The 18269-nt window shown below is 38.3% G+C and overlaps 1 non-coding gene across 1 annotated transcript; it reads left to right on the forward strand.

Annotated features, from left to right (window-relative positions):
* The first annotated feature begins 1206 nt into the window (after positions 1-1206).
* LOC132318811 (U1 spliceosomal RNA) lies at positions 1207-1368 on the forward strand. The gene has a single exon (XR_009484401.1). It is a non-coding gene; the product is annotated as a U1 spliceosomal RNA (small nuclear RNA).
* Positions 1369-18269: the final 16901 nt, after the last annotated feature.

An 18269-nucleotide genomic window follows, 5' to 3' on the forward strand; every position in this document is an offset into this window, starting at 1 on the left:
GTCCCCTCCCAACTTCTTGTGCACCCCCAGCCTACTTGCTGGTGGGGCGGTGTGAAAAGCAGAAAAGGCCTTGACGCTGTGTAAGCACTGCTCAGCAACAACTGAAACATCTCTATATTATCAACACTGTTTTCATCACAAATCCAAAACATAGCACCATAAAAGCATGAAGACATTTAACACTATCCCAGCCAAAAGCAGTACAGCTAGCCACCCGTGCTAATATGCCTACAAATCTTTCACATATGCCAAGTTACTCACAATAAATACATTTACAGGATCCAATAACTACATTTACTAGTCAAAATTTTCTTCCTTGTATTTCTAGCTATTTATTTTTGCCCTATTTCCTAGGCTGCCTCAGCTAAGGATTCCAGAAGACACGTTGATAATTATTTTATGAGTCTACAAATGGTGCTTTAACAAGTAAAGCACATCCAAGACCCTTCAGCAGCAGCTGATTTAAGTTGCTGTCATTTCCTCCTGGTGCAGCTGCGGTGGGATAACTGCTGATGTTGTTGTGAAAACAGCTGCACAAACTATTCAGCCAACTGGAGCTGGCTGGCAGCAAGCTGCTGAATACAAGCTGCTGCTTATTTGCAACAGCAGCATCCTACCAGGGAGCACTGTTATTTGTTGCTATAGCGGCTTGAAAGTGGTGCCAGGTAGGAATTTCTGAGGGTTTAATCCTAGGTCCCATTTCCAGCTGGTGTTCTATCACATCCTCCAGATTACTAAAGGCCAAAAGACTAGCTAAGGAGTTTGGGATATGATCCCACAATGATGAATGCAAAATGAAGAAGCTTTTCTTCTGTGTATCCCATGGTCAGAGCCAACTGGCTGTGTGGATATAGCCACTGAGTAATATGCAATAGTTAATATGTTCAGCTTTTTTGAGTGGGGTGTTCTGTGCAGATAAATACAAACTTTTGCAAGATTCAACATCCATAAATCATAGAGGGTTGAGACAGAAAATTTTGTTTCGGAGACACTTCCTAGACTGAAAATGCGGCCTCACTGTTCACTTGTTTGGCTAGTGTGATAGAATAAACCCTGAAATATTAACAGAAACTACTCACATAGTCAGTAAAAATAAAGAATAGAGTCTCATATATGCACAGAATCACAGAATCACAGAATCACTAAGGTTGGAAAAGACCTGTAAGATCATCAAGTCCAACCTTAAAAAAAAAAAAAAAAAAAAAAATACTTACCTGGCAGGGGAGACACCATGATCAAGCAGGAGGTTTTCCCAGGGCGAGGCTCATCCCCTGCACTCCGGGTGTGCTGACCCCTGCGATTTCCCCCAAATGCACAGGATCATAGAGACAAGTCCTTCCTGAAGCAGGGATACTTATTTTATACTAAAAATATATTTATTTTATAAGATAAATATTTTATTTTATAAACTATGAGGTGTCTTCTGTCTATGCTCTAAAATCCCTCATTACCTCCAGGACTCAGGTAGTTGATCAAATTTCTCAGCAATTTAATGAGTCTGCATTCTTTAAATGAGCCTCTGTGCTTAATATGTTGATAGTCCATGGCAAATGTGAGATAACTCAATTTAGCATTGATCTCTTTTGTTTTGAATTTAAATTTAGTTTAATTCAGCTCATGCATCTCTTAAGCCAAATAAACAGAGTTATAAAACTACTGAATCCTACCTGAAGTATGATAGCTGATCTCATAGTAATTATTCCAGATACCTTTGTAAAAAATTTAACTTTACCCACTCACTCAATGATAGATGTTCTGGAGGGAGTTTGACAAATGGAAATTTAAACAAAGTTTTCCCTCTCTTCTTGTCTATTTACTCTATCCTCTGGAATAATTATTTCCAATAGACAAAGTTGAAACTGAGATTTTGTAGTTCTTTTGCCATTTCAAAACTTGAATTTGAACATGGAATTTTAATACAGACCAATGCTCTTCCACACCCAAAATCATACAAAACAGAAAGCCTGTGTTGTTGAAAATATTGACACATATTATTTCTGGAATGAAATACACTGTGTATGTCGTGCAATGGCTGAATTAATTTGAAGTGATTTATATCAGTTTTAGTACTTCTTTTCACTGACACAGAACAAGAAAACTCAAAATAACAGGAAGATCTGGTGAAGGAGAGGGATATCAGATTCATATTAGAGATCAGTTTTCCCATCAAACTGCTTATCAGCTAATTTTAAAAGCTAGATTTAACCTAAGTGTTCCATGTTCAGTTAAATTTCGACATTTTAAGAAGAAGGTTTCCCTTATAAAATAAATTCCAAAAGTTTGAAAGTTAGTACCCTGGCATATGTTGTTCTAGTGTGCATTTTGTCCCATTTTACCCTTTGTTAATTTTCCTTATTTTGTTATAGCCAAAAACGAACAAGAATTTTCACAGAATCACAGAATCACTAAGGTTGGAAAAGACCTGTAAGATCAAGTCCAACCATCAACCAACACCACCATGCCCATTAAACCATGTCCCACAGTGCCTCAACCACACGTTCCTTGAACACCTCCAGTGATGGTGACTCCACCACTTCCCTGGGCAGCATGGGCACGCACCTCTCTGCAACCTCCTTTCAGGTAATTGGACAGAGCGATGAGGTATCCCCTCAGCCTCCTCTTCTCCAGACTGAACAACCCCAGCTTCCTCAGCCATTCCTCATAAGGTTTGTGCTCCATAACCCTCACCATCTTTGTCACCCTTCTCTGGACACGCTCCAGCACCTCAATGTCCTTCTTGTAGTGAGGGGCCCAAAACTGAACACAGGATTCGAGGTGCGGCCTCACCAGTGCTGAGTACAGGGGCATGATCACCTCCCTACTCCTGCTGGCCACACCATTTCTGATCCAGGCCAGGATGCCGTTGGCCTTCTTGGCCACCTGGGCACACTGATGGCTCATATTCAGCCGGCTGTCAATCAACATCCCCAGGTCCTTTTCTGCGGGGGAGCTTTCCAGCCACTCATCCCCAAGGCTGTAGCATTGCATGGGGTTGTTGTGACCCAAGCGCAAGACCCGGCACTTGGCCTTGTGGAACCTCACACAATTGGCCTTGGCCCATCGATCCAGCCTGTCCAGATCCCTCTGCAGAGCCTTCCTACCCTCAAGCAGATCAACACTCCCCCCCAACTTGGTGTCGTCTGCAAACTTCCTGAGGGTGCACTCAATCCCCTCATCCAGATCATCGATAAAGATGTTAAACAAGACCGGCCCCAAAACTGAGCCCTGGAGGACTCCGCTTGTGAATGGCCACCAACTGGATTTCAATCCGTTCACCACGACTCTCTGGGCTCGGCCGTCCAGCCAGGTTTTAACCCAGCGAAGAGTGTACCTGTCTAGGCCACGAGTCACCAGCTTCTCCAGGAGAATACTGTGGGGAACAGTGTCAAAGGCTTTGCTGAAGCTCAGGTAGACAACATCCACAGCCTTCCCCTCATCCACTAGGCGGGTCACCTGGTCATAGAAGGAGATCAGGTTGGCCAAGCAGGACCTGCCTTTCATGAACCTGTTCTGGCTGGGCCTGATCTCTTGATTGTCCTGCATGTGACCTGTGAGCGCCCTCAAGATGAACCTCTCCATAATCTTCCCCAGCACCAAGGTCAGGCTGACAGGCCTGTAGTTCCTGGGATCCTCCTTCTGGCCCTTCTTGTAGATGGGTGTCACGTTGGCAATCCTCCAGTCATCCAGGACCTCCCCTGTTAACCAGGACTGTTGATAAATGATGGAGAGCGGCTTGGCAAGCCTGCCCTGCAGACATCCGTGGCAGTGGTATTGCTGACCCCCTCCTTACTTGGCCAAGAATTGAGAATTCTATCATTCCATGGTCGCTAAGCCCAAGACGGCCTCCAACCTTCACTTCTCCCACCAGCACTTCTCTGTTCGTAAACAGCAGGTCAAGCAGGGCACCTCCCCTGGTAGGCTCCCTTACCAGCTGTGACAGGAAGTTATCTTCCACACATTCCAGGAACCTCCAGGACTGTTTCCTCTCTGCTGTGTTATATTTCCAGCAGACGTCCGGTAAGTTGAAGTCCCTCACAAGAACAAGGGCTTGTGATTGTGAGACTTCTGCCAGTCGCTTGTAGAATGCTTCATCAGCTTCTTTGTCCTGGTTGGGTGGTCTCTAACAGACACCCAGCAGGATATCTGCCTTGTTAGCCTTCCCCCTCATCCTTACCCATAAGCACTCAACCTTGTTGTCACAATCGTTGAGCTCTATACCATCAAAACACTCCCTAACATATAGAGCCACCCCACCGCTTCTCCTTCCTTGCCTATCCCTCCTGAAAAGCTTATAGCCATTCATTGCAGCTCTCCAGTCATGCGAGTCGTACCACCATGTTTCTGTGATGGCAACTACGTCATAGCTGTCCTGCTGCACAACGGCTTCCAGCTCCTCCTGTTTGCTGCCCACGCTGCGTGCATTGGAATAGATGCACTTGAACTGGGCTATTGATTTTGCCCCAACATTGGCACGCCACCCCTAGGATCATCTCTAGGTAGCCTGGCTTCATCCCCTTCCTCCTTCAAATCTCGTTTAAAGTCCTCTCAATGAGGCTCGACAACTCATGAGCGAGGATCCTTTTCCCCCTCGACAATAGCTGAACACCATCTGCACCCAGCAGACCCGGTGCCATGTAGACCGCCCTATGGTCAAAAAAACCAAAATTCCTCTGACGGCACCAGCCTCTGAGCCACGCGTTGACCAGGTTCGCTTTCCTGTTTTTTTCAGTGTTCCTCCTTGCCACTGAAGGGATTGAGGAAAACACTACCTGTGCTCCCGATTCCTCAACCAGTCTCCCCAGTGCTCTGAAGTCCCTCTTGATCACTTTTAGGCTACTTTGCTCAACCTCATTGCTGCCAACCTGCAAAACCAACAGCTGCTCCAGCTTTCTTTTGAATTCAGGATAAATTATTGTAAGTCAAGTTTTGTCTTAAATTCTTTTTCTTAAGGACAAGGTTGTCAAGTTACTAGATTTCTTATGTTTTGAAAACTTTATATCCTAGTCTTACAGACAGCAAAGGATGACAGTACACAACAGTCCTTTCCAGAACAAAAATTATTTCATCATGAAGGTGGCTTTTTATTGATATGACACCTTAACAACAAGAAATCGAGCAACATAAAATGTTTATTTATGTCATGTCCTATTTCACCTATATGAAGGAAAAATGTCTTGAAGAGCAGAGTGGTTTAAAGGCAATGTTTAGAATGACTTGGAAATCTGCACATGAAACAACTCCGAGGATGAGGAATAGATCCAGCATGTTGCCTTTGGCAGTCATTTTCAAAGGACAGAAAAGGGAGCTCCGGCATTATACTTGTAAGGCTACTGCAGAATACAGCCAAAACCTTACTGGAACAATTGAATTTTTTATATAACTCTATCCATTTCCATCTCAAAATGTAAAAACTCTCAAGGGAGCTTTCTTTGCAGGACTGATGGAGAGAGGTTAAGGAGTAGGAAAGGGAAATTTCCGTAATCTAAATATCTCTATTAAAACAGACAATTTTTTTTTTTCTCTAGGGAAATAGGTGTGATCTTGAATAGGGGAACAATTTTTTAAAAGCTCCCACTAAATGAATTTCAGCTATTGGAAGAATAGGAAATGTGAGGAAACTAGTAACAGGATACAACAGTGTGATTGCGGTTTGGATTCTCTTTTGTGAGACTATGTGCAAAGAACCATAGATGACATATACCGCATTCCACAAGCATTCTCAACTTTTTTTCCTCTAATTTCAAGTGTTTTGCTTTGCAAGATGAATAATATGTTTTGGATTTTTTTGTATGAAATATTAAACCATGCTCTGAATATCTTGGGGAAAGGTGAAAGAACTCTTGCTGCATAATGGATTATGTCAAGCACTCTGTCCAGACTTAAGGCAGTTGTATAGAAGAAACATTGTAGTAAGGTTAATAAAGTACGTACAAAAGTGACAAAAAACATAGCTTTTAAATATTACTTTATAACTGCTTTGAAGTTATTTCCAAAATATTTTGCTTTGACACTTATTTCCTCTTCACCACTATATACCACTCTTTCTACCACTCCCCTTTACCACTATATACTTAGTGCAAGAATGCTAAGAAGAAATTGGAAAGTATATTTCTGCAAGATACAGTACTATAGCAAGAATACTGGGAGAATGTAATATGGGGTGAACATGACCCTTTTTTGTTTTAATTATTACCGGTTTTTTATTGGATGTTTTCAGATTTCCAGGTGGAGCTTCTTTAAAAGCAGATACTTAGATTTAAGAGCTGTCTTTGTAACTACTTCACCATCTTGACTTTATCTGTAGCTGTTTAGTTTAATTGGACTAACTTCACTTTACATATGAATTCCTTGTAAATAATTGTCATCTTAGAACGTCTGCACGTAGCCAGCAAATGCAGGCATTTCAATTTCCCTTTCTTTTAATTATTTGCTTTTTACACTTACAATAGTGTGAGTCTGGATGGAGACTATTAAGGTCAATATCTTTATAAAGAAAAATGGTAGAGGTGCACTGGGCCCAGTCATTTATGCTAAAGTATTTAAAGTAAAAGTTGAAAACTCTCTTCAAAAATATCTGACAGTCTCTCACTTGTGTCAGTTTTGTTCTCAAGAACAAAAGCTTTTGATAGTTCTCGGTATTTGTTCAAAAAGATAAAAATAGTTTGCTAAATTGCCTTCTGGAAACTGAAGGCAGACTTCAGACCTATTCTTTTTCATGAAGTGGAAAAAAACTAAAACTGACATTACTTTAAAAAAAAGTCACAAAAGTGAAATAGAAAATTCAGAAGAACTTTTTTCATACCATACTATACGGGTAAGTTGCCACAGGACAATGGGCCTCTAAAACATTATCTGTTTCATTTTGCTTTTAAAACAGAGGCACTCTGCAAAACTAGACTACAGGTGCTATAGCAGGAATTTAGACTCCTTTTTCTAAAGAAGATCATCTTTGAAACTCCAAAGGGTAACTGGGAACTCTTCTGTGGCACACACAGTACGTTCTTTTATGAGAACGTCCCTACAGGAAATATGATTTTCAGCTTCTGAGCAAAACTTTTGATTGACAAAGGCTCACCGGAGCCACAACATGCACAAAAAGACTGCTATAACTTGCTTTGCAAATGTCGATGTGGGGCACCATAGAGGTTTTAAAATCCCTTAAAGATCAAGACCGCAAAACATTCCCAGAAACTTTTAAAAATAAAGGAATTAGAAAGGACATTTAGTAGCATTTGAAAGCTTCCAAAACTCTAAGTTAATTAAGAAAGGAAAGCTTTTTCCCACCAAATTTTTATTCTCTTGTGTTTTCACAGTTCTACAATTTCCATAATCATCTTTCTGACCTCTAGAAACTGTCAATGTTGAATTTCAAATATATATATATTCTGTTAATGTATGACAATAATTCAGAATTAATAAAATTTGAAATTTTATAAGCTTCTACCTCTACATATACTTACACATTTACCAGTCTTGTCTACATTGTCACCAATATCATCCAAAGCATATACAAACTTATTTATATTTGTGATCTCACATCCACTGTAAGGTATCATTGAAACTAGAATTCAAAATTCAAAAAATATGGGATAGAAGGAAAAAATTAAAATGGCACAGTCAGAGTAAGCTTAGGAAACCAGACTTAAAATGTTGTAGTTTTGCCAGTGTTTTTATCCAGCTTTAGTTCTTATAAATTGCCCTACTTTGTGTACCAAAATGTAGTGTTTGTTGCTTACCCTCCCACAAATTATTTTTATGTGCAGTATGTATCACACCACTAGCAAGCTATTCTTATTTAAAGTACAGTAAATAGAACTCAAAAGCATAATGCAATGAAGTGGTAGGTTGGTTTAATGTCAATTCAATCTGTCTGCTTTAAAATCAACTTCATTATTATGTGCATTTTTTCTTTCAAGAATCTCAATTATAGATTGAAACATGAAAAATTGCACAGTGAATCTTTAATTAGGAGACTTTTGACCAGGTTTAGTCTCAAATAGGTTTATATACAACATATCTGAGTTTTGAAACTTTGACCATCAAATACAGAGATATCTATGTAGTCCAACTGAAACCAATAGGAATCCTAAATGAATGCTCACTTACCTCTAGGCTTCAGAGTCTGTTTCCTGTGGTCATATGTTTGTGGGATGCTGGTTTGGACCTAAGAATTTCTTCCTCTGCCTACAGTTTGGATCCCTTGTTCTCCTTTTGTGTCCTCATTCTCTACAATCTCAGTTGTGCTGCTCAAAGTGCTTGCAAAACAATGCTTTAAATCCAGATCACTAAGGTCTCTCTTGGCAATTAAACCTGTTCAGTGTCTAGTGGTTGCTGAGTCACTTTCACTTTGACTTCCCTCCCTGCTTGAGCCATGCATCCTGTTCCCTGTCCTGTGCCAGTGCTAACACTTTGACACTAAATGGGCAAAGATCCCTCCAAATCCACTGTCTGCCTCTTTAGATTCCTCGTCACGGGTTCAGATGGTCACCAGCAAACGAACGAATGAGACTGGAGGAGACCTTACGCAGACCCTTCTTCTAGCATCTATTACATCAATCTAGCTGTAATGTGTAAGTGCACCTCAAAATGAAATGAGCTGAAGATAACCCTTCAAACACGGGTTATTTTTAGTCTGTCCCTTCAGAAATCAAATTTATACTACACTCCTGCAGAGTTATACTGCAATGATAGTGAGCAGAGTGTGAGGACAGAAACAAGCAGTGGTAATAGGGATAAAGTGGGTGAGGAGAGTCAGGGACCTTTTCGCAATGCTGAAAGTCATTAAACCTTATGAAATTACAGCTTTGGTCACTGAGATATTATCATGGTTATTTTGACTCAATCTGACTCCCCAAAAAAACTCAAAACAAAACAAAATACCTACCAGACTTAGATCCTCTTGGAAGCTGCAGATTTTAAAGGCAAGACCATTTCTTGTATCCTAGGTGATATTGCCACTCTTTAAGTCACTTTGTTCAGGTATCTTTGACTGTGCACAGATACTCTCCAAAAATATATACAGTCCAAAAAACATAAAGCAATTATTAATTTTCCAACACACGTGAAAAATAACTAGATTTTCATGATACACTAGGGTAAGCATTCATGCTCCAAGCACTTCCAAGACAATACTGGAAGGGTTATTGCTGGCAAGGCAGATGTCAGTCAGGAAAGAAGAGTCAGCTTCTGCTGCTCCCTAGAAACATCCTCATTGTTGCTAAATCACCATTACCAGTCAAATATGTTGACACTGGTGACACCAGAAACAATAACATGACTGACCAACCAATGACTTCGCTAACAATGGAATGATGACTCCGTGTTTTTTCTTTCAGAATTTCGTACCTTTCCAAACTGATATTTTTCCTCTTGAATCCTTAAGCTGCTACTTAAATCCTTAAGCTGCTACTTAGAATAGAATAGAACAGAACAGATTATTTTCAGTTGGAAGGGACCTACAACGACCTAGTCCAACTGCCTGACCAATTCAGGGCTGACCAAAAGTTAAACCACGTTACTAAAGGCATTGTCCAAATGCCTCTTAAACAATGACAGGCATGGGGCATCGACCACCTCTCTAGGAAGCCTGTTCAGTGTTTGACCACTCTCTTGGTAAAGAAATGCTTCTTAACATCTGGTCTAAACCTCCCCTGGCACAGGTTTGAACCATTCACACACGTACCACAATGCCAGGGAGAAGAGATCATCATGTCCCTCTCCACTTCCCCTCCTCAGGAAGCTCTAGAGAGCAATGAGGTGGCCCCTCAGCCTCCTTTTGTCCAGACTAGATAAACACAGGGTCCTTAGCCACTCATCATAGGACATTCCTTCCAGCCCTTTCACCAGCTTTGTTGCCCTCTCTGGACGCATTCAAGGACCTCAATATCCTTCTTAAATTGTGGGGCCAAGTACTGCACGCAGTACTCAAGGTGAGGCCACACCAACGCTGTATACAGTGGGATAATCACCTCTTTTGACTGGCTGGTTATACCATGTTTGATGCATGTTTCCCCCAAAATTCTACATTCATCTGTACTTTTACATTTCTTATGCCTCTACAGACATTTTCACAGCTCTTTCTCACAACTTAGCAATTGTATTGGAGGTCTGGGCTGAGATTACACAGCTATGCCATATCGGTGCAAGGTTTTGGATACTTACAACGGAAATATAGCCAAATTTCTAAGGGCCAAAAAAAGTTATAGTGGAGGTTATGGAGAAAAAGGGTTACATATATAACATAACTTTGAACAGGGAAATTGACCCAAGAACCATTCAAATTTCTTTAAATATGTAATGGATGAAAAAAGTATAGCTGAACCTCAGTTATTATCTTACATATCAGTTGACTAATACACTTCCTGCACAGAAAATCTTGGAAAAGACAATTACAAAATATAGCTGTCTATTTTAGATTTGTTTTTATCCTAGAAGGTAGTGCATTTTTTTTAACTTCAGCATCACTGAGGTAGCACAACAAAATAACTTTAACTTTGTACGTGTCTAAATAATATAAGACAAACATGAAAGATCATTGTGGTAATGGATTTATAGATATTATATATGTCATTTAGAAAAACAAACCATCCAAAAAACCAAAAACATTTAGAACTTTTCTCTCACTAATTGCTAAGAAACACTCCTGAAAAGCAGAATATGCATTAGGTCAAAGAAAAAGAAAAAGAAAAAAAGAAAAAGAAAAAGAAAAAGAAAAAGAAAAAGAAAAAGAAAAAGAAAAAGAAAAAGAAAAAGAAAAAGAAAAAGAAAAAGAAAAAGAAAAAAGGAAAAAGGAAAAAGAAAAAGAGAAAAAATGAAAGGAAAAAAGAAAAGAAAGGAAAGTTGGCATTGTCAGAAAACCATTATAAAAAAAAATTATGCAATAATATTTGTAATTATGTTATTCCTTGTCTGGGAAGACCAGCTTTGGTAATTTTTTTTAAAACTATTAGAAAAGGATTGTGATAAAGTTTAAGCTTTTGTGCATAAAATTACCCTTCACAATGGCAACATTCTTTTTATTTTCTTATCTAGCTTATGTAGGATAGCTTAGCTGAATTAATATTTTAAGACTGCAGAATAACTGCCTATCAAGAGTATTACAAATTCTGTACTTTTGGACAGCTTATCAGTCTAAGGTAATTTGGGGTCTTGGTGTTTGCATTAGAAAGGTTAGAGAGATGATGTATAATCTAATTGCTCAAAAATGTAAGTTGGTTTCTGTGGCTGAATGCCATATAATCTACTTGACTTTGAAACAAGTCACTCGAAGCTCAGTTATCCCTTTTGCAAAATTTTAGCTAGGAAGAAAGTGAAAAGGCGAACACCCACTGGATATACCTAAAGCATTGTTTCTAAGGCTAAGTCTATATAACAGAAAGGTGAGGTTATAGCATGGATTGGGATAAAGTTGTTAAGGCAAATATCTGCCCACATGTATGACAAACAATATAAGTACCCATGCATCCTGGATAGCTTGTATTCCAGCTTCTAGCCTCTGAGGAAGCCTCCACTTGCACATATTTATGGAGCAGCATTTCACCATTTCCCAGGAGTAATTTAATGACCATATCTGCAATATTGAAACAGAAAAAATATCGATAACTGTACCAGAATCCACATGAATTTTGTGATTGAAAAGACAGCAGAGGTTTGAATAAATGTCATTCATAATGTGTCAAATCAGGTTGAATGAAAGTAGCTGGGTAAAATTTGCCTATAATCACACTGATTTTTCCTTTCTTTATAATTAGACTTTAAAGGTTTTTCATTTTGTTTTGCTTTCATCCTCCTCCATCTGTTTCTGTGATTTCAGATCATCTAACTCCTTCAACCCTCTGTCAATGCTTTCCAATTTATCTTGAGCTGTTCTCTTCCTGTATTGATTACCACTGAACTACAGGAGATCTTCTATCAGCTTGCTTTCTTCACTGAAACATTGCCACAGGAGGTAAACAGTCCAGAAAGAACCAGTTCACTGTGATCCTTAATCAAATTCTCATTAAAGACCAATATATTCTACAAATTGCCATCCATAATGTCATCTATCCCATAAATTTCTATCTCAGCCATCACTGTAATGACATCTGTAAAGTCTGTTACAGACTGTTTAAGGTAGACATTAAGAATTTACATCCACAACTACAGTCTTTATGCCCAACTGAAGATTAACTAGCTGGGAAAAGCAATTGCTTTCAAAGTAAATTTTGTTTGATGAAAATGCCAGTGAATTAGCACAGTCATTGTTTTATCTGATGTCAGAACTGGTACAATATGTAGTTAAACAGCAAGTGACGGGAGCCTGAAAGTAAAAGTCTTTTTAGGATCAATATCCTTATAGCAAAAGGTGTACTAATGATGAAAAATGGAAGACTTGTCAAAAGTAATAAAAATAACTGTATCTGACCTACATAATGGGATGCTTTTAGAAAAAATGGTACCTGAAGATCACACGGTTTTTTTCAGGTAGACCTACACTTTTCCTTTCATAATTACCAGGAATCAGACAACAGGACAGTAAAATTCAAATGCAGAAAGATATAATGGGGGGTGGGGGGGTGGGGGGGGAACCCTTAGTGTAAGTGCTTCCTGTAGTGGAACTCCTGAATCTCATTTTTTTTTTCTCTTTTTTTTTTTTTCCTATAGAGCCAAAAGGAGAAGCTTTTTGGAATCTTCACATGTTCATCCCAGCTACTTTAAATTAAGTATGACTGAAAACACAGATGTTCACACATGCTTTGGATACTTATTATCATGGCTAGAAAAAAAAATTGTGATTTATTATTGGGTGCCGGTCCACACTTAGGCTGTAATAGATATGATCTTGATCCTGTTCCCTTACAACTAGCAGTTACATTCTAATTTAAAATACAAAGGCTGTCTAGGACATCCAGGCCTGCCATTTCTAATTATGTGATGCTATATTGGATGCTAACCAATATGCTAGACCCATAGCATTCATTGTCTTTTTTTCGTTCTCTGTAACTCTTCATTCCTTGTAACCCAACTTGTAACTAACTTGTAATCCTTTATAGCTAATAACAAAAGGTGTAAAAATTTGATGTAGCAGAGAGCTCATAGAAAGCTGTTACTTAAGAGTAATGTGAACTGTGTTGATGTGATGTGATGTGATGTTGTGTGTTTATGAAAATTTTAATCAGTTTGGAGAACCTGAACTACCACGTACTTACTTTTTTTGCGCTTCTCAGAGTAAATGCCATATCAAAATTGATTTGGGATGTGAAAAAAAAAATGGGACCATTCCTCTGTTTTTTGTTAAAAAGTTTTAAATGATGATATTTAGATATCTTTTAAAAAGCAAACCAACAAAAAAAAGTGCTAATGCTAAAAGTAAGAGAATAAATGATAGAGAAAGAGCATTTTTACATGCCTATATATCAGGTTATTGTTTTCTGTCAGCTGAAAAAGAAAGGATAGAAACCTTCACTTAAATCTGGAATATGACATTTTATACTGATTTTGTCATTATGATTTTAATAGAAGTGAAAGAAAAAGTGGAGCTAAAGGTGTCTGACATTTTCATGTCTCAGAAAAGCTTCCCTGAATCTGAATTTCCATGCAAAAAAACTACCATTCAAATATTAAGAAAAATTATAGATTTGTCCAGGCTTACTGGGCAGAATGAACAGAAAATGTAGGATACAAGTACTTGAATGTGGTGTTGGTTGATGGTGGTAAAGAATGATAAGTCTTTGATATAGCAGAACAAAATGATTTACAGTTGGATATTGCCTGAGCAACTTTGGGAGATGAATAATGTGACATCTGCTCTTGGCAAAGGAGTCTCTGGTCTCTTCTGTCCTTCAATTCCACTTTGAATGCAAACTAAAAAGTGAAGTAAAGTCTTTACTGATGTCTCTTCCAAAAATACTAAATTAAATTCTGGCAGTCAAAAGCCTTATAGAAATGATTGTCAAAGATTTGTTATTGGCTTTATTTCTGAGTGTTGTTTAATTTTGAAATTGGAAATCTTCCAATCAAAGCAGATAAATCCAAATAAAGGATAAAACCCAGAAGAGTCAATGACAGGGAGCAAGGAGCAAAACTATGGATTGTTTTTTTTGCTACATGACTAAAAAGAAATGTAAACAAATAAGAGTCCTAGATCATTGGCTTGCTGTCTTAGAGACTAGGGGACAGGACTGGATTGTAATATATGAAGAATTAGATTATTTGATGGCCAAAAGTAAAGACTGGCCTGAAATTAAATGTTTCAGAATTCTAAAGCATGAACCAAGGTTTAGATTAAAAGAAGTTAGGAACCCGCTTATAGTTTCTGATTGGACTTCATGAATTCTGGACTAGAAACTAACGATAATGTTAGAAGTAAATTAGAGGTGATAAAAGAAGAGCTGGCTAATGTTGTTCATTACTTGTAGTTTGAATTGCTAGCATGATTCAGACAGGGGAAAAAAAAAAGGCTATTGCAGTTCCAAGATAAGGCAGATACTGGGTTGAAAAAGTAAAAAATAAGAATTAATGGTAAGCTAACCAAAAGGCGAAAACAAGAGTAACCATGTGAGAACATCTCCGGCACCATTTTTGTTATGTTGATTACTGTTGGAATCATTTATATTCTATCTTGGAAAACTTTGTAGTAACTATAAAAACAAACCACGATAATCACAGAAAGATGAAAATTCAGTAAGTCAAAAAATAGGGTTTTGGCAGAGAGTAAAAGATTTAGGTAAACTTTTTTCCCCAAAAATGTTCTTTTCTTCTACCAGACTGTCCGACAAATCTTATTTTAATGTTGCCTCATGAATGGTAAAAGCAATTTGGATCTGATTTTCAAATAATATCTCGGTGGATACACCACTTCCCCCACAGAGTGTGACTTACTACCTGTTCAAAGAATGTGAAGAGGGGAAAAGAGTAGAGGTTTCCATAGTAACCTTTAGTAGTTGAAAGTAAAATTGCATAAAATGAAATCATCATCACTCAGCAACTAAGGAAGACAGCTCATCTGATGAAGATGCCAAGTTGTAAATGACTGCTGGTGAGTATCAATTTTTTTTTTTACCTTTAGTATTACTATGCCTTTTTGGGGAAAAAAAAAAAAAACCCAACAAAAAAACAAAACCAAAACTCAAACTCTGCTGTTCTATTGTGTTTAGCAATTCTGAAAACTGATTTTTAATTCAGGAACATTGTAAGTACATCTTGTGACTTAGTGTTAAACAGAATACATGTTGGTATCCATGGTAACCCAGGAGATCTTAAAGATCACAATGTTCATTTATCGTGAATATGAGCAGATTGTTTGTCTCTCTGTAAGTCTGCAAAATGTCCTGTTACTATATGGCTGGAAAACAAACTCAAAATGGCTAAAAGAGCTTTCATTTCACTTGTACTGCAATAAACATAGTTAGATAGGTAGATTTTTATTCGCACTGGATAATGGTAGTATAAAATAAATGGAAAAGTCTTTTAAGTAATTAATTCCTGAAATGCTCCTGAAAGAACAAACTGACATATTGAACAAAAATGCTTTCTCATAATCAATAGAAGACAGAAAATCCTTGAAAAAGAACAGTCTTTTTGAGATGTTTTCCTTCCCTCTCACCAACTGACTGACATTAGACAATCACTACAATGCTGTTGATCCCTAAGGGGTTTTAGTCAGTTGCTCACTGTGGGTGACAAATGTATTGGAACAGACTGTAATTAAGTTATTTTTTTATACAGATAATCTGATACAAGGAAATGTGAAAGAAACATATTTCAAGTATGTGGAGGTGGAGGGGTTTGGTCTTTTTGTTTTTCCCTGAAAAAATATTTATTGAGCATGAAATGATGAATTTTGTCTATTTTTTAAATCTTGGTATTTTACATGTTAAAATCCTATTATTAAAATACCCTTACGCTATTTGCTGTATTTCTGTCAAAGATATAGAGCTCTTCAGTCACTGGAAACCTAAGAAAACATATTCATATATCTAGTGCCCATTTTCTAATTCTCTTTGGGCTACTCAGTGAATAATCTGAAAACTAAGAAAAGAGTATCAAGAAGAAAAAAAATAGCTGGTAACAAATAGCTTTGGTATTGTTAGGCTGATTCTGCTGTGGTCTCTACTGGGATAGAAATTGGTGTCCAACCTGTCTCTGAGGAAAATATAGAGAGTTCCCAGTCCCTGTTCCACATTCTGGATAAAGAGATGTATACAGGGATTCTGGAACCATCTACCTTTTGACAACCCCCAGCACTGTATGGGTAGGACTTCTAAGAACCCCTGACACTAAATTAGATAGGAAATTTTCAGTCTATTTTACTTCTGGTACCAGATTTGAAGTAATTTCCAGTCATCATACCAGAAGAGGAATTTTCCATTTTAGACATCCTTGCTTCTCAGGTAGAAGGAGGTTTTGACTGATGCTTGGGCAGTATTACTAAGCTGGGTGTTAGTATCTGTCTTCAGACAGATGCGGTCTTGATCTTTGCTAAACAAATTGTCTCCAGGGTGGAAGTCATGGGGTTATATAGATTTGATGCAATGTCCAAGCTAACAGAACAGTGCTCCAAGCTGTTCCAAACTGTTGTGCACCATAGCATGGCATTGCATCGTAGTAGCACTGTGCCCACCCTGCATCACCTTGGGCTCAATGCCTTATTCATTCAATGACTTGACTTGCTTGGACTGAAACTGAAGCTGAAAGCTTAAAAATAACATCTATGATATTTTGCATATAATTCCTGCAGAATGACTTTGGTAACAGTGCATAGCTTTGGAAAGACTGAAAGAGAAATGACTTTGAATGATATATGCACATTTTTGGAGTGTCATTGTCTACCTATATACCTTAGTTTTCTAAGTAGATTAGTTCATATACAGAAAACATATCTGTTGATTCACACATCAGTTGCTGTGGTTTGTGTGTGAATTCAGCAGAAGAGTAAAACAGAAACAAAGGACCAGTAATTCTGAAAAAAAAATTTTTTTCTTCCTCTCAGTCCTGGATCCTTGATGGTTTCAGACCATCTTCTCTCTAAACTGTGTTTTCTATCCATTCCCAATGATTCTCCCACCATAATTAATCCTTGAAGTAATAGCCAAAACTCCACTTCTGTTGATTTCTGCTACTTAAAACATATTTCTGCTCCATACCACTCTTAAAAATCTCTCAAAAAACGATCCAGCTGAAGTCCCCATACACCATCATGAAATTCAGAAAAAGATCAAGAGATTCTTTCAAAAGATTTTTGAAACACAATTTATTGAAATGAAACTCTTTGAGAAGAAATTCAAGTGCTACTTTGTAAATTTTATAAAGAAAGAATGCATAAGTTTAGTTGAAGTAATTGGAGCCAACTAAACATTTTACTTAGTCAATATTTTCTGTAAGAACTTTTATCAGAAATAATATTAAAGAAAAAATAAACCCAGGCAAATTCACTAGGAGAACTGAAGTTATAAAAACAATGTAAATTGAGAAGTGAAATTATATATTGATGCAGAAGATCATTAAAGATTGGAAAAGTCTACTATTTTACAGATAAGTTGCATGAAGCCTCTATATCAAAGGAAAAGCTGAAGAAAAATTAAAAAACATCCATACAATTCATTAACACTTGTTTTTTCCTGCTGTCATGGTTTAGTCCCAACTGGCAACTAAGCAGCACACAGCCACTTGTTCACTCCCCTTCCTCAGCTGGACAGGAGAGAGAAAATATGAGGAAAGGCTCATGGGTTGAGATAAGGACATAGGGAGATCACTCACCAATTACCATCATGGGCAAAATAGACTTGACTTGGGGAAATTAGTTTAATTTATTACCAATAAAAATCAGAGTAGGATAATGAGAAATGAAAACAAATCTGAAAAAACAACAACTTCCCCCCACCCCTCCCTTCTTCCCGGGCTCAAATTCACTCCCCATTTTCTCTACCTCTTCCCCCCGAGCAGTGCAGGGGGACAGGGAATTTGGGTTGCGGTCAATTCATCACACGTCGTTCCTGCCGCTCCTTCCTCCTCACACTCTTCCTCTGCTCCAGTGTGAGGTCCCTCCCACAGGAGAGAGTTCTCCACAAACTTGACCAATGTGAGTCCTTCCCATGGGCTACAGTTCTTCATGAACTGCTCTAGCATGGGTCCTTTCCACGGGGTGCAGTCCTTCAGGAACAGACTGCTCCACTGTGGGTCCCCCGCAGGGTCACAAGTCCTGCCAGAAAACCTGCTCCAGCATGGGTTCCTCTCTCCATGGGTCCACAGGTCCTGCCAGGAAACTGCTCCAGCATGGGCTTCCCACAGGA

Source organism: Gavia stellata, chromosome 1 (genome assembly GCF_030936135.1).
Source record: "Gavia stellata isolate bGavSte3 chromosome 1, bGavSte3.hap2, whole genome shotgun sequence".
Lineage (NCBI taxonomy): Eukaryota > Metazoa > Chordata > Aves > Gaviiformes > Gaviidae > Gavia > Gavia stellata.